General features: G+C 41.9%; 1 protein-coding gene across 4 annotated transcripts in view; it reads left to right on the top strand.

The window, feature by feature from the left end:
- wasf1 (WASP family member 1) overlaps positions 1-24,674 on the top strand; it is a 133,707-nt gene that overhangs the window by 36,286 nt on the left and 72,747 nt on the right. The gene's annotated exons all lie outside the window — the stretch shown is intronic.

The following is a 24,674-nucleotide window of genomic DNA, read 5'->3' as shown; positions in this document are numbered from 1 at the left end:
AGTACTCTCTCTCATCAAAGGGGAGAGCAGCCTGTAGTCCTCTGAGACTTTGGTGACTCTCACAGTGCTGCGACTGTGTATCAGTGATGAAGGGAATGGATGTTGAAGGTGGTGGATGGGGTGCCAAGCCTACCTAGTCCTGGATGATGTTGAGCTTCTTGAGTTGTTGAAGCTGCATTCATCTAGGCAAGTGGAGACTATTCCCTAACTTGTACCTTTATAGTTGGTGGACAAGTTTTGGGAAGTGAGGAGATGAACTACATTCGGCAGAATGCCCAGCAACTGACCTGTTCTTGTAGCAGGTTACAACGCATTAGTCCAAGCCTGACTTACCTGACAAAGGGGCAGCGCTCTGAAGGCTAGTGGAATTTGCTTCCAAATAAATCTGTTGGACTTTAACCTGGGTGCTCTGAGACTTACTGTGTTTACCCCACTCCCACCCCGACATCTCCACGTCTCCTCTTGTAGCCATCATATTATATGGTTAGTCCAGTACTGTTTCTGGTCCATTCATAGTGGGGGATTCAATGATGGTAATGCTATTGAATGTCAAGAGGAATTGGTTGGATTCTGTCTTCCTGGAGCTGGTCAAGTGCCTGGCATTTAGGGGCAAGTAACATTCGTGCAAGCCTGAATTCTGTCCAGGTCTGTCTCTATCTAGATGTGATTTGCCTCAGTATCTGAGGAGTCACAGATGATGCAGAACATTGTGCAATAATCAGAAAAGATTCCCACTCCTGACTTCATGATGGAGGGTAGGCCATTCTTGGAACAACTCTGGGTGGCTGGGCCTTGAGCAGTGGAATTCCTGCAGTGATGTCGTGGGATTTGGATGTGTGACCTCAAACACCTGCAACCATCTTCCTTCAATCCATGTATGACTGCAGCCAGTGGTGAACTTAATTCCCATTGACACCAATTTTACTAGGGCTGCTTAGAACATAGAACACTACAGCACAAACTGGCCCTACAGCACAAACAAGTTGCGCTGATCATATCCATACCTACCAAGCCTATCTATAACTCTCAATCCCGTTAAATCCCATGTACTCATCCAGAAGTATCTTAAAAGACCCCAGCGAGTTCGCCTCTACCACCAACGATGGCAGACGATTCCACTCACTCACCACCCTCAGTGAAAAACTTACCCCGACATCTCCTCTGTACCTGCTCCCCAGCACCTTTAACATGTGTCCTCTTGTAACAACCATTTCAGCACTGGGAAATAGCCTCTGAGAATCCACCCTATCAGGTCGCCTTGATGCATCAATTGGTCAAATGCTGTCTTGATATCATGGGAAGTGACATATTTGGCTGTTTTGTTCATGTTTGGGTCATGGTATTAGAGGTCGTGAGTGTCAGTGAGCAGATTATTGCTGACAACTGCTGCCTCATAACACTGTTGCCAAGACCTTCCATCTCTTTACTGGTGTTGGAGAATAGACTGATGGGGCAGCAACTGGCTTCTTTTAATTTTGTCCTGAAATTTGTAAACAGGTGTACCTGGGCAATTTTCCAGATTATCAGGTAGATGCAAGTGTTGTAGGTGTATTGGAAGCACTTGGTTAGAGAACAGGCTAATTCTGGATTACAAGTCTTTAGTAATATTGCTGGAATATTGTTAAGGCCATTGCCTTTGCAGTATCAAATGTTTCCTGATAGGATGTGGAGTGAACCAAATTATCTGAAGACTGGCATCTTGTGAAGTTGGGGATCTCCAGAGGAGACCAAGATGGATCATCCACTTGATACTTTGGCTGAAGATGGTTTTGCACCGACATGCCAGGCTCCCCTATTATTGAGGATAGGGATATTTAAGGAAACTTCCGTTCCGCCAGTGAGTTGTTCAATTGTCCAGAACCATTCACAACTGGATGTGACAAGACTCCAGAGCTTGGATCTAATCTGTTTGTTGTGGAATCACTTGGCTCTATCTATTGCACTCTTCGTCTGCTGTTTGAAATGCTCTATGTTGTAGTTTCATTTAAGTTAACATGTTATCTTTTAGGGTATGTGTGGTGCTGCTTATGGCATGCCCTTCTGCACTATTCATTGAACCAGGCTTGAGCCCCCAGCTTGATGGTAGTTTAAAGGGCTAAAGTGGGCCATTTGATGGCTTACAGCACCCCAGGAAAGGCTAGATTTATTCAAAATCGATCCCATCCAACAGTGATAGCACCACAAGAATAGAAGGTATCCCTCAATGTGAGGACGAGACGTGCATTGTGGTCAATCCTAATGAAACTGTCATGGACAGATGCATCTGCGACAGGTGGATTAGTGGGGACGAGGTGTAGTAGGTTTTTCCCTCTTGGTTCCCTCACCATTTGCCACAGAACCCAGTCCAGCAGCTATGTCCTTTGTAAATTGAGTTTGTCTTTATATGTCCTGTTTGGAACAGAACTCCCACTTACCTGATGAAGGGACAGCACTCTGAAAGCTAGTGGCTTGTGCTACCAAATAAATCTGTTGGACTTTAACTTGGTGTTGTGAGACTTCTTACTGTCTTTGGGACCAAGCCAACTCTCTCAGTACTGGTGCCACTCACTCATCATGATGGACACTGAAGTTTCTCTGAAGTACATTCTCTGCTTTTCTCCCTCTTGGTTTCTTGGAAGCCGTACTCTGCATGTGGGAATACTGATTCATCAGAGGGTGGTGGTGTGGGGCTATGGGGGGTGGGGGGGGAGGGTGGACAGTGGTGGTTTCGATGCCCATGTTTGACTTGGTGCCATGAAACTTCATGGAGCCTAGAGTAAAAGTTGAGCAACTTCCTCCCAATTGTATACTGGTGTGCTGCCACTTCTGTTCATTCAGTCTTATTTGTGACTGCTGATGATGGCTTTTGGGACATAATCATGGAGTCATAACTAACAGATCATGACTTTCAGGCTGTTTCCTGACTAGTTTGTAATTGTAAGTTCTCTCAATGTTGACATGAGCCTCATATAAAGAGGACTCTGCAGGGCTGACAGGACTAGGTGTATTGGTGGCAATTCCAGTAACTAGGTTGATGCCTGGTGGTCTGTCTAGTTTCAATTCTTATTGACTTTTCTGTGACAGTTTTGTGCAATTGATGGCCTTGTTGAGCTGGTTCAAAGGATATTTGCTGTTGATTACACACATGGCAGATTTCCTTCCCTAAAGGACATTATTGAACCACAGGTTTTTATGGCAATTAACAATTGTTTCATTTATTAATTGAATTTAATTCCACCAGCTGCTGTGGTCAGTTTTGAACTCAAGTGTCCCAGAGCGTTAGCCTGGGCCTCTGGATTGCTAATGTAGTAATATTACCACTCCTCCACATTTGGTCCACTTATGCCCTTTGCGCTTCTAATTACAGTTTTATACAAATGAACTAACTACGGTCTTTTTTTTGCAATCTCCTTCAAATTGTAACTTTTAATCATAGCTGTCACAACATTCTGAACGATACTGTTTGTACTTTATAATGGTGATTTCCCATAGCTACTGATTCAAATTTCAGTTGGAGTTGGCTTTTAAGAATAGTACAGAAAGTATTTCTACTCTTCATCTTGGTGAGGAAACTGCATATATTGGTTTTATTTTACCCACGCTCAGTTCATGCAACTTCTACATCCTTCAGATTGAGTTACTTTAAGCTTGCTATCTACTCAAATTTATTTCTTCCACTTTTTGGGCTGTCAGCTGTAATTTAGTGGAAGCACTTCTGTCTTCCAGTCGGAAGACTGGGTTCAAGCCCCGCTCCAAAGACTAAAGCACATATGGTTGATACTTCAGAGCAGTGCTGAGGGACTGTTCCACTGTCTGAGGTGCAGTTTTTCGATGAGTTGTTAAACTGAGTCCCTGTTCATCATCTGGTGGATGCGAAAGATCCCATAACAATTCAAAAAAGAGCAGCAGTGTTCTCCCAAGTATCTTAATAGTTACTTCTTAACCAACACACAAAAAACAAATTATCTGTGTTCTTGCTGTGTGCAAATTGTCTGCTATGTTTAACACATTATAACAATGACTACCCTTAAATACTTAATTGGCTGTAAAGTGCTTTGGGATATTCTGAGGTTGTGAAATATAAATGCAAGAGCCTTTTTGGTTTTATTCCTGTGATTGTAGCTCCTAGAAATGTTGGTTTCATTTAAAGATCTGAGTTGTGCTGCCAGCCTTTTACAGTGCATCTTTTCTTTACATTTTGACTATTTGTCTGATTAAATTTGCATTTAATCATGGTGATTCTTTTATTGTACACAAAATAAAGTATATAGTGTATTTCCACATACAACTATGTATAAAATTCTGTAGAGTAGAATTGTTTTTCATATTCTATCTTGATTTGAATTATAATTTACTGCTTAATTCTTTTGTTGTGGCACTGAATGCTTGATTATTTCTTGATCCACTCCTCCTTTGGAAATACCCAGTGGTTGTCTTCTCTTTTCTTAAAGAAGTGAAAGGTCTGGTCACAAGGGTATATTGGTTCTGTGTTCGTTTACAAAAGGCCAGCTTCTGCAATGATAGCAGGCTGTGCTCTGAATTATAATACTGTGTGGGAATGTACAAGATGTTTCGGAGCTATCCAATGACTTAAGTGCCCACTGTCATTAATAGTTAGACTCACAGTCACTCTCAGCCTGTATGAATGTACATAAGTGTTTCATTTGTCTGTGTGTGAATTTTTCAGATAAAGTAGAGCAATGGCACTGTTGCATTGCATTACACAAATTGCTTGAAAATTGTAACCATTCTGTATAGAAGCCCAATTCAACAAACTGTGCTAATTTAAGGTTAGGGCTAGAGTAAAAAGAAGTCTTAAAATCTATTACAACTGTAAGCAAAATAAATTGTTGCAACAAAGCTCAAAACTACTTTACTGTTTTTCTGCAAGTGTTTAAGTGTCAGATGAGGAAGCCACTGGGGAGTGGGAAGAGTTATTGATATGGTAGCAATATTGCATTGTCATATTGGTTTTAATTGTAATGTTATTGTTTTATCAAGAACAGCATTATAGTAGAGGATGTAAATCAAATTTCTTTTGCATTCCACATTCTGTGCTCACTTGGCACTAAGCCACATTCATACTGGGAAAAATATATAAAGGATGACCTCCTTGTGAGATGTTTTGTGAAATCACAATGTTTATGGTGCTCGTATGCCCAACCCTGCTCTGCATAGTGCACAATGGCATGCCCCACCTGGTGCATCATTTCATTTTTCAACTTTAGATTCACAGCAAGCACTTGTGTAACATCAAATTTCAAAGTTTCATTGTTTTGTTTAGGTTGAGGCCACAGTATTTGTTGTACTGTTCTTGCTAAATATTAGTTGATCACATTCAATCCCTCCACTGCTGACACTCAGTAGCAGCAATGTGTACTATCGACAAGATGCACTGCAGCAATTCACCGAAGACCCTTAGACAGCACCTTCCAAACCTATGACCACTTACATCTAGAAGAACACGGGCAGCAGATAAATGGGAACACCACCACCTGCAAGTTCCTGTCCAAGCCACTCACCATCCTGACTTGGTAATATATCGCCATTCCTTTGCAGCCGCTGGATTAAAATCCTGAAATTCTCTCCCTAACAGCATTGTGGGTCAACCCACAGAACATGACTGCAGCAATTCAAGAAGGCAGCTTGCCATCACCTCAAAGGCAACTAGGAATGGGCAATAAATGCTCGCCGGCCAGTGACGCCCGTGTCCTGCGAATGAATAAAAAAAAGTTCCTCATTGGTTTTAGACACAGTATGCAATATTCACAAATCTTTGCTAACAGTATCAATCGGAACCTATCCAGAAAATGTGATGCTTGTTCCTTTCAGTCTGCAGCAGCTCTGCAGACTGCAGGATGTGATAAGTCAAAAATAAAATTTATGTTCACTTCTCTCTGCTGCTGGCACCCATGGAGTTCATCATGCCATCCACCATGCTTTAAACTCATACGAAAATTGCTGTATTTTATGTATTTAACCAGCCATGAAGTACCACTCAAGACTAATCCTGTACTGCCTCATTGTCAACAAAAGCAGTAATTTGCTTTATTTGGAGTCTCCTAGAACTCCAAGGGCAGATAGATGTTTGCTCAAGGTATGTCAAGATTAGACTGTGCCTGAAATTAAGCTCTCATTAACCATTTCTAGTACCATACTAGGCTTTCAGTTTGGTCTTGCACAAATTAATATACTCTTGAATACTTTGGTGTGTAGATTGGAGATTATAATATCATGGATGATTTTTGCTTTTTTTGTTTTATTGGGATACAATGAAAAGTATTGTTTCTTGCATGCTATTCAGACAAAACATACCATTCGTGGAGTATATAGAACATAAAAATAAGGAGCAGGAGTAGACCACCTCGCCCCTCGAGCCTGCTCTGCCATTCAATAAGATCACGGCTGACCTTTTTTTGAACTCAGCTCATCATAATCCTTAATTCCTTTATTGTTCAAAAATGTATCTATCCTTGCCTTAAAAACATTCAAGTGAGGTAGTCTCAACTGCTTCACAGATTCACAACCCTTTGTATGAAGTTCCTCCTCAACTCAGTCCTAAATCTGCTTCCCCTTATTTTGAGGTCATGCCCCCAGTGGAAACAACTTCCCTGCTTCTATCTCATCTATTCCTTTCATAATCTTATACGTTTCTATAAGATCTCCCCTCATTCTTCGGATTTCCATGATTATAGCCTTAGTCTCTCCTCATGAGCCAAACCCCTCAACTCTGGAATCAACCTAGTGAATCTCCTCTGCACCCCCTCCAGTGCCAATCTCAAATAAGGAGATCAAAACTCTACGCAATACTCTAGGTGTGGCCTTACCAGCACCTTTATACAGCTGTAACGTAACCTCACTTTTTAAACCCCATCCCTCTAGCAATGAAGGACAAAATTCCATATGCCGCCTTAATTACCTGCTGCACCTGCAAACCAACTTTGTGTGATTCAGGCACGAGGACACCCAGGTCCCTCTGCACAACAGCATGCTGCAATTTTTTACCATTTAAATAATAGCCCATTTTGCTGCTGTTCCTACCAAAATGGATAACCTCACATTTACCAACATTGTACTCCATCTGCCAGACCGTTGCCCGCTCAGACCATCCAAATCCCTTTGCAGACTTCTGTATCCTCTGCACACCTTGCTCTGCCACTCATCTTAGTGTCATCTGTGAATTCTGACATACTACATTTGATCCCCAACTCCAAATCATCGATGTAAATCATAAACAATTGCAGTCCCAACACTGATCCCTAAGGCACACCACTAGTCACTGATCACCAACCAGAGAAACATTTACCCCACTCTTTGCTTTCTGTTAGTTAACAGATAGGGGAGAAGGAAAGGCAAAGGTGCACAATTCTGATGACACAAGTTTCAGATTGTATATGTTTTGGAATTTTGAAAAGAGTCACCCATGCTTGATTTGTTTTCCACCTGCGTCAGAAAATTGATGCCTCTCAACTGTTTGGTTGTAATATCTGTATGCAGCATTTACTTAAGTATGCAACCTTTTTTCTTCTGATATTAATTTCATTGAGAGAAATACCGGGAGCCTGTCTTCCATTAATGTTCGTTATCTCATCCCAGCCATTGGTTATACACAGAATAACCATTTGAATAGTGGAAGGGAGTGGGACCAAATGGATAGCTACTTCAGAGACCAGGTCTATATGGCTGCGTGGCTGCCTCCTGTGCTGTAACATCATAGGATTCTAACATTGTCATGTTAGTGGAAAGCTTTTAATTCGGACCAAGTCAAGTCGACAAGTAGAGCGTTACATATGCATTTCAAAGTGAAATGATAGCTTGATTTATGGTACACATCCATTTGTGTGTATGGTACATTCTTTTCTCATTTGTCCCTGCACACTTAATGGAGTGTTCCACCAGTGGGGCCATTGCAGCTAAAATTGTAGTGAATCAAAAATTAGATCACCACATTTATCAGAACCCCCCCTCCCCTGACCATGCACATACCAAGATATGCAAACTACTGGATTTATTTTCAAACCTGTACAAAAATATTTGGATTTGAAATGCTAATGTGATGAGACTTTAATGAAAATATTCCTGGCTAACTGAAGATATCTTGACTTGCACTTAAAGAAACTGTGAATCTCATTTCATGCATGGTTATACCCACGTCTTGAATGATAAATGTGTTTATGCAGAAGAAAATACTGATAGATGGCTGCAGGCTTCAGCTTCTACTCATTTCTATATCGTGGGGAAAAATCAACAGTAGCCTTTAGTTTTATATTTTATTTTCAGTGGTACATATTACAATGTTTTGAATATTCTGAAAAGATGTGGTGGGATGATGGAAAGTATACTCAATCTAGTTCCTGGATGTGTTGCCAAATTTATGTATTCTGCTAACAGAATTTATTGCTATGATTTTTAATGTAGGATTATTCTCTAGCATACAGTGGGCTGCTGGTATTTTGGTATCCATAAATTAAAATCAATACTAATTTGTGATACTGGAGCCATAATTATGGCTATTTTCCATATTTAGTGTAAAAGCTGAATCATTTTAAGCTTTTAAGTTTATAATTAGGATTTCTAGTAATCCAGAGATGGAGAAGGTAGCTGATTTTTAATTGTTATTACAGAATAAATTAATTGTATTACTTACAGCATTTGAACCTATTCTATAATCAATAACCTGCTAATAACTTTCATTTGAAAATAAGTTTACCGTTGGGTTTTGGATCACCCAAAGCTGTGCTGAAACTATGATTTATGTGTACAAGAGTTGGCTTTCCTCCTCTGGAGAAGTACGCTCCATCGCATCAGGCCTTCAGTGCTGCTGTGTGAATATTTTCCAAAATTCTTACAAGTCACTGCAATGTAACTTGTGATAGGTGAGGAGTTTTAATATTGTCCCATCTTGTTTCTGTTTTTATCTATCTTATAAAAGCCATTGTATTTCTTGCAATGGCTTCCTGTCCTCCTCCTATTGCTATGGTGTCCCTGATGATCTACCCCCTCCTTTTAATCATCTACTAACTGCTGCTCTGCAACACCATCCAAAATAATGTGTTAATTTTCACTTGTATGTTAACTATCCCACCTTCACCCTGCTCAACATGCCCACTGTTGCTAAATTATCAAACTACTTATCCAGAATCCATTATTGAATAGACAGAGTATTCTACCAGTTAAACATTGGGAAAACTGAAGCCATTGTTTTCAGTCCCTGCTCCAAACTGTATTCCCTAGTTACTGACTCCATCCCTCACCCTGGCAAAACTCTGAGATGAAGCCAGTCAGTTTGCAACCTTTGTGTAATATTTGACCTGAAATAAGTTTCTGACCTTGTGTTCATGCCATTACTCTCTGTCCATTCCCACCTCCTGTAACTTTGTCCAGTTTTGTCCCATCTCAGCATATCAGCTGAAATGCTTATTCATTCCTTCATTACATCTAGATTTGACTATTCCAATGCATGCTCGACTGATCTCCAACGCTCTACCCTCTAAACTTGATGTCATCCAAAACTCCCATACCTTAATTTGCACTCAAGCCCTGTTCCCTTTCACACCTGGTCTCATTGATCTACAATGTTTCCTGGTTAATCAATGCCTTTTTAAAAATTCGCACTTTCTTTTTTCAGTCCTCCATGGCCTTCCCCATTTCCAATATCTCTTCCAACCCAGCAACTGAGACATCTGCACTCCTCTAATTCTGACCTCTTAATTGTTCCAACGTAGGTGGCTCTGACTTCAGACTGTACTTAGCTTCAGTTAGGCCCATGCTCTGGAATTAATTCCCTCCTGACATGTCTCTACCTTCTTTTCCTCCTTTTAAGAAGATGCTCGTTAAAACTTACCTCTTTGGATCTGATATCTCCTTATCTGGCTGTTTCATACTTCGTTTTATAATGCTCCTGTGGAGCAGATTAGGATTTTTTTGGTGTTAAAGATGTATAAATGTGGTTTACATATGAAATGCAATGATTAATTTGTGCCGATAGCATAAAATAACAATATAAATGTGCCCCCCCCCCCCCGCATGAACCCCCACTGATTGAGTAATTCCATTTGATTTTGCCAAAATTGTTGCTTCTGGGTGTCTCCTTCTGCTCTTGCTTTGAAGATCTATCTGCTTCTCTGTAAATCAAGGTGGATCTGTCTTTAAATTGTTTGCTGCCCTTTTCAGTGCTTTATGCAGGTGAGCTAAGATGGTCACTTGAAGGCGGTGACACTCAATCAGCTCTTCTCTCACCCATGGTTCTAAGCCTTTGTCCTGATCAAGGCACAGTTTAAATTTTTAAAATGAACCATCAACAAATGTCTGAAGGAGAGCCATACAGACTCGAATTATTAACTGTGCACCTCTCTCCACAGGTGCTGAGATTTTCCAGCATTTTCTGCTCTTTCAGATTTCTAGCATCTGGAGTTTTTTTGCTTTTATCAGTAAAATTTTATCTCCTGGTTGAGACCATAGTAAACGATAATTAAATCAAGTATTGTCATATCAGAAGATGAGACCCAATCTGAAGTCCATTTTTTTGTCTGGTAGCCTGTGGTAAAGCTTGACGTGTTACAAGTGAGAAATGGGAGGTTTAGGGGAGATTTGAGGAAAATCTTTATTACTCAAAGGGTGGTGATGGTCTTTAATGCACTGCCTGGGAGTGGGATGCCTCGCATCCTTTAAAAAGTACCTGGATGAGTACTTGGCATGCCATAACATTCAAGGCTATGGGCCAAGTGCTGGCAAGTGGGATTAGGTGGGTAGGTCAGGGCATTTCATGCACTGGTGCAGACTCGATAGGCCAAAGGGCCTTTTCTGCACTGTAGTATTCTGTGATTCTGATTCTGGCATTCTGAATTCTTGTATTTGGCTGCATGTTTGCTCTGTGTCACTTTGAGTTGTATTCTTTGGTAGAGTGGCAAGGGAATTTATTCACCTGGGAGTTGTTGGGCTTTCGACCAGTGAGAATGGACAGGTGATTCTCTTGGCTGAGTGTGGTGCTCCTTAGCCTGTGAGAGGGTTGCTGCACTACGGGATAGTTTGTATTGAGTGGGTCGCCAAGCTTGGATGCCAGACTGTTATTTTCCCAGTTTCAGGTGGCGATTAAATGTCACTTGTTCTGATTAACATACGCTTTATCTGTTCAGCTTAAGGTTGCACTATACCACCATGAGAATTCACATTTTTGTAACCAATTATCAAGTTATTCCAGTATGCTGGTTGCAGAGATTTTTGTCCCTAAATGTGTAGATCCAGTGAGCTGACCATCAAGTGGTGTGATTGATGACTTCCCTGACTATTGTCAAGAATGACTAGTTAAAATAGGAAATAAGTGTGACTATCTGACTTCAGCATCTACAGTGGTTCCTAATATAGACTGAATTTGTAGAATGTGTACAATGAAAAGAAAAAAATACGGGGTGAAATTGGATTCAGTATCATTTTTGGATGCTAAGTCCCTTAAGGTCCAAAAAAATGACATTTGCAGGTTGTATATACATACACTTCAATGTGAAGCGTGTTGAACGCCTGTCAGTAAAGGGATTAACCCATGCTAATATCTGCTGACAGCATGCAAAGCAAACAGATCAGGATTTCAATAAGCATGCAGTGCTGATTTGGATGCCTGGGCTGACCTTATGGAGCTCCCCAGTCCAGGCTACATGCTATCATAACTTCCTAATGTTGAACAAGGGATGAAAGTTGCTCCCTCCCAGCCTACCTAAAGGACATTAGTGAACCAGATGTGTTTTTAAGATGATCAGACAATAATTCATGGTCATCATTAGACTTTTAATTCTAGATCTTTATTGAATTCAAATTCCACCATCTGCTGTGGTAGAATTTGGATCTATGTCCCCAGAGGATTGCCCTGTGTCTCTGAATTACTAATCCAGTGACAATACTACTATTCCACTACCTCCCAGTAGCTGCTTTCCTTACCTGAACCATTGAGGTTCTTGTCTGAATCCCCCACAGAACTGGTGTCTGCCCTTGCATGTTGGCAAGCTGGTACTTGCACCATCATTGCTCCTTGCCCTGCTTCCAGGGTGTCTGCATGATATCTCATCACGGTGTGCACGGTATCAGTATCTGAGCAGGTGATTACAACAATGAAGTCGAGGGATAATGTGTCTTCATTTGTACTGGTCTTCTCTCTTTTCCTCCACGGTCTGAGTAGTTACAGTTCTTGGTGTCTGAAAAGAATATGGGGCAAGGACAGTGTGTTTAAGCAGCAGAGAAAGTAAGTGTTTAAGCAACAGCAGCTTCTCAGTCAGAAGACACCGAGATGAGAGAACAAGGAATAGATATTCAGATTTGCTCACTTTGATACTTTTAGCCTAGCTATTGATCATGGCTTTGGGATGGCCTTTTTCACACTGTCAGGGAGTTAGAACATGCAGTTGAGTTTCTCCTTCCAGTTTTTGCTGCTGCTAATTGTATTGAAGAGGGGGAAGAGTGTCAAGTGAGTGTATTGCAATCTGGGTGATGTCTGTGGTGGTTGAATAGTTGGCAGCATGCGAAAGCTGTTAAGTGTGTGTTTGAGGCTTGTAACAGTGTTGTGTGAGGTGAGCTGAAGCATAGAATGTTGGGTATAAGGCCTGATCAATATTATGACGATGTGGTGCATGAAACAAAGGCCTAGACTCATGATGCAATTGGTAGGTGCTTGTACCGTATCCAGGTTTTTGGGGCTATACTCCTGATACTGATTGACAAATTAGGGGCAAGAGTAGACCAATCAGTCCCTTGACTGTGCTTTGCCTTTCAATAAGGTCATAGCTAGTCTGACTGTAACTTCAGTTCCAACTTTCTGCCTACCCTGGCAACTTTTGACTCCCTTGACCCTGCCTCCATTGCACTCTAGGTAAGAGTTCCAAAGAGACTCTACCCTCGGGGGGAAAAAAAAACTTCATATTCATTTCAAGTGAGAGAGGCCTTATTTTTAAACTGTTTTCCCTAGTCCTAGTCTTTCGCTCAAAGAGAAACATCCTTTTATACTATCAAGTCGCCTCAGGATGTTTCAGTAAGATCACCCCTCAAGTGTTCCAAATCTCAGTGGATACAGGCCCAACCTGTCTAACCTTTCCTCATAAGATAATCCTCATCCCTGATATCTGTCGAGTAAGCTTTCTCTGAACTGCTTAATTCATTTATATCCTTTATCAAATAAGGAGACCAGAACTGTACATATACTCCAGATGTGATCTCACCAATGCCGTGTATAGCTGGAGCAAAACATCCCTATTTTGTATTCCATTCTCTGTTACTGTACCTGCATAATAAGCATTCTTTCTGTATCATAGCTCGTTCTGACCAAGATGGCAAGAAACTACAAAGAATTATGAACGTAGCCCAATCGAACTGTAACGCTATATTCTGCACCCTCCTCCTCTATGTACTTGATGAATGGTACACTTTGTCTGTATAGCACACAAGAAACAATACTTTTCACTGTAAACTAATGTGTGACGACAATAAATTAAATCAAATCAAACCAGCTTCCCATTCATTGATTCGGTCTACACTTCCCGCTGCCTCAGAAAAGCAGCCAGCATAATCAAGGACCCCACACATCCTGGACATATTCTCTTCAACCTCCTTCCATCAGGGAAAAAAATACAAAAGTTGTAGGACATGTACCAACGACTCAAGAACAGCTGCTTTCCTGCAGCCAGCAGACTTGTGAATGGACCTACCTTATATTAAGCTGATCTTTCACTGCACTGTAGCTGTCTCTACACCTTCTTTCCTTCTCCCCTTTGTACTCTAGGAATGGTATGTTTTGTTTGTATAGCTCACAAGAAACCATATTTTCACTATCCCAATACATGTGACATTAATAAATCAGTTTTCTTGATTCATGTACCAGAGCCTAATGTGAAAGCTCAGGTGGTTAGGGGCTGTAAACGATTGGGCCTCGTGATTGGGGACTCCACGGTTAAGGGGACAGATAGGAGGGTCGGAAGTAAAGGTAGGGACTCAGGGCTGGTGTGTTGCCTACCAGGGGCTGGGGTCTGGGATGTATCTGAAAAGGTATTCAGGACTCTGAGGAGAGGGAGATCAACCCCAAGTTATTGTTCATGTGGGGACACATGACATAGGGAGGTTAAGGGAAGGGGATATTAAGCAGAGATTTATGGAGTTGGGGTGGAAACTAAAGGCCAAGACTGATAGAGTGGTTATCTCCGGACTCTTGCCTGTGCCACGAGATAGTTTAGAGAGGAATAGAGAAAGGGAAAGTTTGAACTTGTGGCTGAGAGGATGGTGCAGGAGGGAGGGGTTCAGGTACTTAAGCAATTGGGGCTCGTTCTGGGGAAGGTGGGACCTCTATAAGAGGGATGGTCTACACCTGAATCAGAAGGGGACCAATATCCTGGGGGGTAAGTTTGCTAGGGCTATGCAGGGAAGTTTAAACTGATTCGGAGGGGGGGAGGGATCCTGAGTAGAGGGGTTGAAAGTGAGGGGTGCATGGATGGGGACTGCAATGCATGGCATCGCAGGGTTTGAAATGTGTATACTTCAATGCGAGGAGTATTCGCAATAAAGTGGGTGAACTTGCAGCGTGGATCAGTACCTGGGACTTCGATGTTGTGGCCATTTCAGAGACATGGATAGAGCAGGGGCAGGAATGGATGCTGCAGGTCCCGGGGTTTAAATGTTTTAGTCGAAGTAGAGAAGGAGGTAGAAGGGGGGGAGGGGTAGCATTATTGGTCAGGGATTGTATCACAGTGTCAGAGAGGAGGTTTGATGAGGACTTGTCTGTTGAGGTAGTATGGGCGGAGATTAGAAATAGGAGAGGAGAGGTCACCCTGTTGGGAGTCTTTTATAGACCTCCTAAAAGTTCTAGAGAGGTTGAGGAAAGGATTGCGGAGACGATCCTGGTTAGGAGTGAAAGTAATAGGGTAATTGTTATGGGGGATTTTAACTTTACTAATATTGATTGGAATTGTTATAGCTCTAGCTCGTTAGAGGGGTCAGTTTTTGTGCAAAGTGTGCAGGAAGGTTTTTTGACTCAGTATGTAGATAGGCCAACTAGAGGTGAGGCTATATTGGATTTGGTGCTGGGAAATGAGCCAGATCAGGTGTTGGATTTGGAAGTTGGTGTGCATTTTGGTGATAGTGACCACAATTCGGTTACGTTCACCTTAGTGATGGAAAGGGATAGGCATGAACCTCGGGCCAGTGGTTTTAGCTGGGGGAAGGGTAATTATGAGGCTATTAGGAGAGAATTAGGAATCATAGGTTGGACTAGGAGATTACAGGGATTGGGAACGTCCGAAATGTGGAGTTTTTTCAAGGAGCAGCTACTGCGAGTCTGTGATAGGTATGTCCCTGTCAGGCAAGGTGGAATTGGTAAGGCTAGGGAACCGTGGTGCACCAAAAAAGTTGATTCGTTGGTTAAAAAGAAAAAGGAGGCTTATGTTCGGATGAGACGTGAGCGCTCGGATAGTGCACTAGAGAGCTTTAGATTGGCTAGGAGGGAGTTGAAGAGCGAGCTAAGAAGGGCTAAAAGAGGACATGAGAAGACTTTGGCTGATAGGGTTAAGGAGAATCCTAAGGTGTTCTATAGATATGTCAAGAACAGAAGGTTGGTTAGGGCAAGGTTAGGGCCAGTTATAGACGGCAGAGGGAAGTTATGTGTGGAACCGGAGGAGATTGGTGAAGCATTGAACCAATATTTCTCTTCGGTGTTCACGCAGGGGGACATGGATATAGCTGAGGAGGACACTGGGTTGCAGGGGAGTAGAATTGACAGTGTTACAGTTGATAAGGAGGATGTGCTGGATATTCTGGAGGGTCTGAAAATAGATAAGTCCCCTGGTCCGGATGGGATTTACCCCAGGATTCTCTGGGAGGCAAGAGAAGTGATTGCAGAGCCTCTGGCTCTGATCTTCAGGTCGTCGTTGGCCTCTGGTATGGTACCAGATGATTGGAGGTTAGCGAATGTTGTCCCATTGTTTAAGAAGGGGAACAGAGACTTCCCCGGGAATTATAGACCGGTGAGTCTCACTTCTGTTGTGGGCAAGGTTTTGGAAAAAATTATTAGGGATAGGATTTATAGTTATTTGGAGAGTAATGAGTTGATTGGAGATAGTCAGCATGGTTTTGTGGCGGGTAGGTCGTGCCTTACTAACCTTATTGAGTTTTTTGAGAAAGTGACTAGAGAGGTGGATGGGGGTAAGGCAGTGGACGTGGTGTATATGGATTTTAGTAAGGCGTTTGATAAGGTTCACCATGGTAGGCTTCTGCACAAAATGCAGATGTATGGGATTGGGGGTGATCTAGGGAACTGGATTAGGAATTGGCTAGCGGATAGGAGACAGAGGGTAGTGGTTGACGGTAAATATTCATCATGGAGTTCGGTTACAAGTGGTGTTGGGGCCACTGCTGTTTGTGATTTTTATTAATGATCTGGATGAGGGTATAGTTGGGTGGATCAGTAAATTTGCTGATGACACCGAAGTAGGAGGTGTGGTAGATAGTGAGGAAGGGTGTCATAGTTTGCAGGAAGACTTAGACAGGTTGCAGAGCTGGGCCGAGAGGTGGCGGATGGAGTTTAATGCAGAGAAATGTGAGGTAATTCACTTTGGTAGGAATAACAGATGTGTTGAGTATAGGGCTAACGGGAAGACTTTGAATAGTGTGGAGGAGCAGAGGGATCTAGGTGTATGTGTACATAGATCCCTGAAAGTTGGGAATCAAGTAGATAAGTTTGTTAAGAAGGCATACAGTGTCTTGGCGTTTATTGGTAGGGGGATTGAATTTAGGAGTCGTAGCGTTATGTTGCAACTGTACACAACTCTGGTGCGGCCGCACTTGGAGTATTGTGTGCAGTTCTGGTCCCCACATTACAGGAAGGATGTGGAGGCTTTGGAGAGGGTGCAGAGGAGGTTTACCAGGATGTTGCCTGGTATGGAGGGGAGATCCTATGAGGAGAGGCTGAGGGATTTGGGGTTGTTTTCGCTGGAAAGAAGGCGGCTAAGAGGGGATCTTATTGAAACATATAAGATGATTAGAGGTTTAGATAGGGTGGATAGTGATAGCCTTTTTCCTCTGATGGAAAAATCTAGCACGAGGGGGCATGGCTTTAAACTAAGGGGGGGTAGTTATAGGACAGATGTCAGGGGTAGGTTCTTTACCCAGAGGGTGGTGAGGGATTGGAATGCCCTGCCTGCTGCAGTTGTAAATGCGCCTAGTTTGGGGGCGTTTAAGAGGTCTGTGGACAGGTTTATGGACGAAAAGGGATTGGTTTAGGTTAGTGGGTCATTGTTTTTTTTTTAACTGGTCGGCGCAACATCGTGGGCCGAAGGGCCTGTTCTGCGCTGTAATGTTCTATGTTCTATGACACCTGCAGGTCCCTCATCTGCAATCTCTCTCCATTTAAGTAACATACTGCTTTTCAATTATTGCTGCCAAAGTGGACAATTTCACATTTTCCCACATTATACTCCACCTGCCAATTTTTTTGACCATTCAGCTAACATAGCTATACCCCTTTGAAGTCTTTGTATCCCTTTCTAACTTCTTTCCCCACCTATCTTTGTTTCAACAACAAACAACCGTATGTTCGGTTACTTCATTCAAGTCATCAATGTAAGTAATTGAGGACCCAGCAATAATCCCTATGGCTGTCCACCCATATCAGTTTACTGACCCAAATTAGTTGCTCCTGTCATATCTATATAGTTCAAACAATCTTGAAAGTGAATGTTTGTATTAAATACAGAAGGCAGTCATTGTTATTATCCTTAACATTATCACCCGAATACGTTGCGAAGTGAAATCTGAGCTTATGCCCTGTTTATAGTGACAGGCAGAAATCCGATTTGTTAAAAATTTGAGAGTCAAATGAGCTACACATTAAACTACTATGAGCTGCTGCAGACAGGCATTTTATCTTTTCAGTGATGTAGATATAACAATATGACTTCAAAACTGAGTCCCACCTCTGAATCTAAAGCATGACATTATGTTGCTTATGTATTCTTCTGCTTGTCAACTGATGAAATTAAAGCAGAAGTTAGTCAAAATAACACCAAACTCTACCTTCAAATTTCAATCATCATACATGTTGAAGCATTGGAGCTGGATAGAGGAATATAGTAACGTTTATCACTGATTTCTGGAGCAGAAATACTCCACAATATAAATGTGGTTCTCAAAAACATTTTGGTTGTTGAGACTGGAAAATAGCATTGGATCCAATGTAAGATATTTCCATTCTAAAGTTCTTTGGAAAGAAGACAAAAGCCTGTGTCAACTGTCTTATTTAGCCACCGGTTAAGCATTGTTATTGATCTCTGCATAGCAATTGCTGACCTGGCATATTTACCTGTCTAAGTGGAATGATTTGATCATGAGCTGCTTTTTGTGTTGAGATCTGAATGTTACTGGCCGGGTCAACAATTGTTGTCCATCCCTTTGAGAAGGTTGTGGACCTTTGAGAAGGTTGTGGACAGTTGCTGCAGTCCATGTGGTGTAGGTACACCCACAGTACTGTTAGGGAGTTCCAAGTTTTTGATACAGCAACAGTAACATAATTCCAAGGCAAAATGGTGTACAGTTTAGAGGGGAACTTGCCAATAGTGGTTTTTCCATGAATCTGCTACCCTGTCCTTTTTTAGGTGATAGAGATCAAAAGAGACTTGGTGAATTGCTGTAGAGCATCTTGTTGATGCAGTACACTGCTGCCACTGTGCATCAGTGGTGAAGGGGAGTGCATATTTATTGTGGTGAATTGATTGTCAATCAAGCGAGCTGCTTTGTCCTGAATGAGTTTGAGTATTGTTAGAGCCATAATCATCCAGGTACGTGAAAAATATTCAATTATACTCCTGATTTGTATCTTGTAGCTGGTGGACAGGCTTTGGGGTTTCACATGAGATACAATGGCATTTTCAGCCTTTGATCTGCTCTTGTAAGCACAGCATTTACCTGGCCAGTCCACTGAAGCTACTGCTCAGTAGCAACCTGGTATCACAGGAGTAGTCTGTCATGTGCTTTGTTTGTGATCAGAACTCCTCACTCACCTGACGAAGGGGAAAAGCCCCAAAAGCTAGTGGCGTTTGCTACCAAATAAGCCTGTTGGACGACTTACTGTGATCACGGGAGTAGGCAGAGATGGATGCAAGTTGGCTTGTTTTTGGCTAATCACAGAAATTGTTGATGTTTGGAGTTGTCCTTTAAGTATTGTGAAGTTTGAATAATTTATCTGCAGGCCTATACTGGCAGTTGATGGTATAAAACAAAGGAAAGTACAGCGCAGGAACAGGCCCTTCATCCCCCCAAGCCTGTGCCAATGATGTCCCAATCGAAAAAAACCTGCCTTTGGTCTGCATTCCTCTATTTCCTCCCTATTCATGTACCCATCCAGATGCCTTTTAAATGTTGCTAATGCACCAGCTTCCACCACATCCTCTGGCAGTGCATTCTAGGCACCCACCACTCTCCGTTGAAAAACTCCCCCCTCTCACCTTGAACCTGTGCCCTCTTGTAATTGACACTTCCACCCTGTCTATTGCCCCACACAATTTTGTAGATCTCTAAGTCTCCCATCAGCCTCCATCTTTCCAGTGAAAACAATCCTAGTTTATTCAACCCCCCTCATAGCCAACACCCTCAAGACCAGACAACATCCTGGTGAACCTTATTTGCACTCAAAAGAACAGTAGTACACATGTGGCCTAACCAAGGTTTTATATAGCTGCAATGTGATTTCCCAACTCCTGTACTTAATGCCCTGGCTGGTGAAGGCAAGCATGCCATATGTTGCCTTAACCGCTTTGGCCACCTGTGTTGCCACTTTTAGGGAACTGTGGACTTGCATGCCCAGATCTATCTGTATGTTAATATTACTAAGGGTTCTGCCATTTACAGTATAATTCGCATCGAAATTTGATCCTCAAATGCATCACCTTGCATTTGTCTCATTTAAACTCCACCTGCCATTTCTGTGCCCAAGTCTCCAAACTGTAATATCCTGTTGTATCCCCTAACAATCCTCGGCATTTGTCAAGTGAATGTGAGTGGCATGAGCAAATAAAAATTATTTGGACAAGAGGACATATTTTTGTGGAAACCTGTTGGTTTGGTTCTGAGGATATATTTACAAATTTTGGCACAAGGAAGTATTTATTTTCATGGAGATTGATTAATAGTTGCAACAAACTGCCATGAAAACTGAGACAGAACACTGATTCATTGAAGAAGCAGGTGCTCTGATGGAATATTACTATTACTGTCCTACTGTAGTGGAACAGATTTCAAGCAATGATGAGACAGAATACAGGAATGAAATAGAGAATCTGGTGAACTGGTGCAGCGACAATAATCTCCCTCAATGTCAACAAAACAAAGGAGATTGTCATTGACTTCAGCAAGTGTAGAGGAGAACATGTCCCTGTCTACATTAATGGGGATGAAGTAAAAAGGGTCAAGAACTTTAAGTTTTTAGGTGTCCAGATCACTGACAACCTGTCCTGGTCCCCCCATGTTGACAGTATAGTTAAGAAAGCCCACCAACACCTTTACTTTCTTGGAATTCTAAGGAAATTTGGCATGTCAGCAACAACTCTCTCCAACTTTTACAGATGCACCATAGAAAGCATTCTTTCTGATTGTAATACAGTTTGGTATGGCTCCAGCTGTGCCCAAGACAGCAAAAAACTACAAAAGGTCGTGAATGTAGCCCAATCCATCACGCAAACCAACCTCCAATCCATTGACTCTGTCTACACTTCATTGGAAAAGCAGTCAGCATAATTAAGGACCCCACACGCCCTAGACATTCTCTCTTCTATCTTCTTCTGTCGGGGGAAAAAGATACAAAAATCTGAAGTCACGTACCAACTCGCTCAAGAACAGTTTCTTCCCTGCTGCCTTTTGAATGGACCTACCTTACATGAAATTAATCATTCTCTACATCCTAGCTGTGACAGTAACACTACATTCTGCACTCTCTCATTTCATTCTCTGTGAACAGTATGCTTTGTCTGTATAGTGTGCAAGAAGCAATACTTTTCACTGTTAATACATGTGACGATATTAAATCAAATATTGAAATGCCTAAAGGATGAGATCAAATAGCTTTACTGGCCTCCAAACCAATCCTGTGACATCTGTTTTCCAAAATCATGCTTCCTTGCTGCAAATTCTTTAGCAATCAAGACATAGTTCTATCCTTTGGAACATGTACCACATGTTAAAAGTGCTTTGGAATTATGTCAGTGTTGCTGTCAAAAACTTAAAAAATGATCTATTTGGTCTTGAAGTGCTTTGGGACACCTAGCAAGCTACAATGTAAAGATTTTCTTTGTCATTTTCCACCATCCTGGAAAGTCATAGTCATAAAGGTTTACAGCATGGAAACAGATCCTTTGGCCTAACTTATCTATTCTGTCCTTTTTTTTAAACCTCTAAGCTAATCCCAATTGCCCACATTTAGCCCATATCCCTATATATCCCTATATATCCATCTTACCCATGTAACCATCTAAATGCTTTTTAAAAGACAAAATTGTACCTACCTCTTACTACTACCTCTGGTAGCTTGTTCCAGACACTCACCACCCTCCATGAAAAAATTGCCCCCTGGACACTTTTGTATCCCTCCTGATTAAGGACAGTCAGCATGGCTTTGTGAATGGAAAATCATGTCTCTCAAATTTGAATTTTTTTGAAGAAAGTAGATGAGGGCAGTGCAGTTGATGTTGTCTACATGGACTTTAGCAAGGCCTTAGACAAGGTACTGCATGGTAGGTTATTGCATAGGGTTTAATCTCATGGGATCCAGGATGAGGTATCTAAATGGTTACAAAATTGGCTGCTTGACAGAATGTGGAAATGTTGGCTTTGGACTGAAGTAAGCACAGTAAGAAGTCTCTCAACACCAGGTTAAAGTTCAACAGATTTATTTGTAGCACAAGCCACAAGCTTTTGGAGTGCTGCCCCTTCATCAGGTGAATCAGCTGAGACTTCTTGCTGTTCTTAACAGAAGCCAGAGGGTGGTTGTAGGGAGTTGTTTTTCAAACTGGAGGCCTGTGAACTGCGGTGTGCCTCAAGGATCAGTGCTGGGTCCACTGTTATTTGTCATTTATATTAATGATGTGGATGAGAATATAGGAGGCATGGTTAGTAAATTTGCAGGTGACACCAAGATTGGTGGCATAGTGGATTGTGAAGAAAGTTATCTTTAATTGCAACGGGACCTAGATCAGTTGGGCCAGTGGGCTAACAAATGGCAGATGGAATTTAATTTAGACCAATGCGAGTTGATGCATTTTGGTAGATTGAACCAGGGCAGGACTTACTCAGTTAATGGTAGGACATTGGGAAGAGTTACAGAACAAAGAAATGTAGGGGTACATATTCATAGATCCTTAAAAGTGGAGTCACAGGTGGACAGAGTGGTGAAGAAGGCATTTGGCATGCTTGGTTTCATTGGTCAGAATGTTGAATGCAGGAGTTGGAACATCTTGTTGAACTTGTACAAGACATTGGTAAGGCCACACTTGAAATACTGTGTGCAATTCTGGTCATCCTATTATAGAAAGGATATTATTAAACTAGAAAGAGTGCAGAAAAGATTTACTAGGATGCTACGGGGACTTGATGGATTGAATTATAAGGAGAGGCTTGATAGACTGGGACATTTTTCTGTGGAGCGTAGGAGGCTGAGGGGTGACTTATAGAGGTCTATAAAATAATGAAGGACACAGACAAGGAGGATAGTCAATATCTTTCCCCAAAGGTAGGGGAGTCTAAAACTAGAGGGTATAGGTTTAAGGTAAGAGGGGAGAGATACAAGTGTCCAGACGGGCAATTTTTTCAGAGGGTGGTGAGTGTCTGGAACAAGCTACCAGAGGTAGTAGTAGAGGTGGGTACAATTTTGTCTTTTAAAAAGCATTTAAATAGTTACATGGGTATAATGAGTGTAGAGGAATATGGGCCAATTGGGATTATCTTAGGGGTTTCAAAAAAAAGGTGGCATGGACTAGTTGGGCCGAAGGGTCTGTTTCTATGCTGTAAACCTGACTCCCCTCTCACCTTAAACCTATGCCCTTTAGTTTTAGATTCCCCTATCTTTGGAAAAATAATTTAATTATCTAGCTGATCTGTGCCCCTCGTTATTTTATAGACCTCCATAAGGTCACCCTGCAGCCTTCTGTGCTCCAGAGAAAAAAGTCCCAGTCCATCCAACCCCTCCTTATAATTCAAACTATCAAGTCCCAGTAGCATCCTAGTAAATCTCTTTTGCACTTTTTCTAGTTTAGTAATATCCTTTCTATAATAGAACGACCAGAACTGTGCACAGTATTCCACGTGTGGCCTTCTCAGTGTGAGGCCACACCTGGAGTGCTGTGTACAGTTTGGTCTCCTTACTTGAGAAAGGACATACTGGCACTGGAGGGTTGGCTTATGAGGAGAGACTGGGTAGACTGGGGCTATCATTGGAATTCAGAAGAATGAGGGGAGATCTTATAGAAACATAAGATTATGAATGGAATAGATAAGAAAAACAGGAAAGTTATTTCCATTGGTGGGTGAAACTAGAATTAGGGGGCATAGCCTCAAAATAAGGGGAAGCAGATTTAGGACTGAGTTGAGGAGGAACTTCTACACACAGGGTTGTAAATCTGTGGAATTCCCTGCCCAGTGAAGCATTAAATGTTTAAGTCAAGGATAGATAAATTTTTGAACAGTAAGAAATTAAGGGTTATGGTGAGCGGGCAGGTAAGTGGAGCTGAGTCCACAAAAAGATCAGCCATGATCTTGAATGGCGGAGCAAGCTTAAGGGGCCAGATGGCCTACTCCTGCTCCTAGTTTTTAATGTTCTTAATGTCTTGTACAACTTCAACAAGACGTCCCAACTCCTGTATTCAATGTTCTGACTGATGAAACCAAGCATGCTGCCTTCACTACTCTGTCCGGCTATGACCCTACTTTCATGGAACTATGAACATGTACCCCTAGATACTTTTGTTCTGTAACTCTCCCCAATGTCCTACCAGTAACTGAGTAAGTCCTCACCCCAGTTCAATCTACCAAAATGCATCATCTTTAATTTATCTAAATTAAACTCCATCTGCCATTCATCAGCCCACTGGCCCAATTGATCAGGATGAAAGAAGCTCTAGTTTTACAGGTGCACGTATATGGTACTATATTTGGTTATGTTAGAACATGAAAAATTATGATATCAGCTAAAGCCACCACATCTGTTAAACCTTAACCTGGTTGGTGCGATTTACCTGCTGTCTCTTCTGCACTCTTCTATCTCCTTTGTGGATCATACTAAAATTGCTGGATTTGCTGATAATGATGAAGATTCAGAGAATACAGCAAAATATAGGCTGGAAAATTGGACGGAAAAATGGCAGATAAAATTTAATCCGGGCAAATGTTAGGTGATGCATTTTGGTAGATCTGATTCAAGTGGGAGATATAAAATAAATGACAGAACCATCAGGAAAATAGACAGTGACCTGTGAATACAGGTCTACAGATCCTTAAAAGTGGCAGGACTGGTGGAAAAGGTAGTGAAGAAATCATAGAATTATAGAATCCCTGCAGTGCAGAAGGAGGCCATTTGGCCCAATAAGTCTGCGTTGACCACAATCCCACCCAGGCCCTATCCCCACAACCCCACGCATTTATCCTAGCTCGTCCCCCTGACACTAAGTGGCACTTACTATGGCCAATCC

This window comes from Carcharhinus amblyrhynchos, chromosome 7 (genome assembly GCF_965287045.1).
Source record: "Carcharhinus amblyrhynchos chromosome 7, sCarAmb.v2.hapA, whole genome shotgun sequence".
Taxonomy (NCBI): Eukaryota; Metazoa; Chordata; class Chondrichthyes; order Carcharhiniformes; family Carcharhinidae; genus Carcharhinus; species Carcharhinus amblyrhynchos.
Note: the sequence above shows the minus strand (reverse complement) of the source record. Positions and strands in the feature narration are given on the sequence as shown.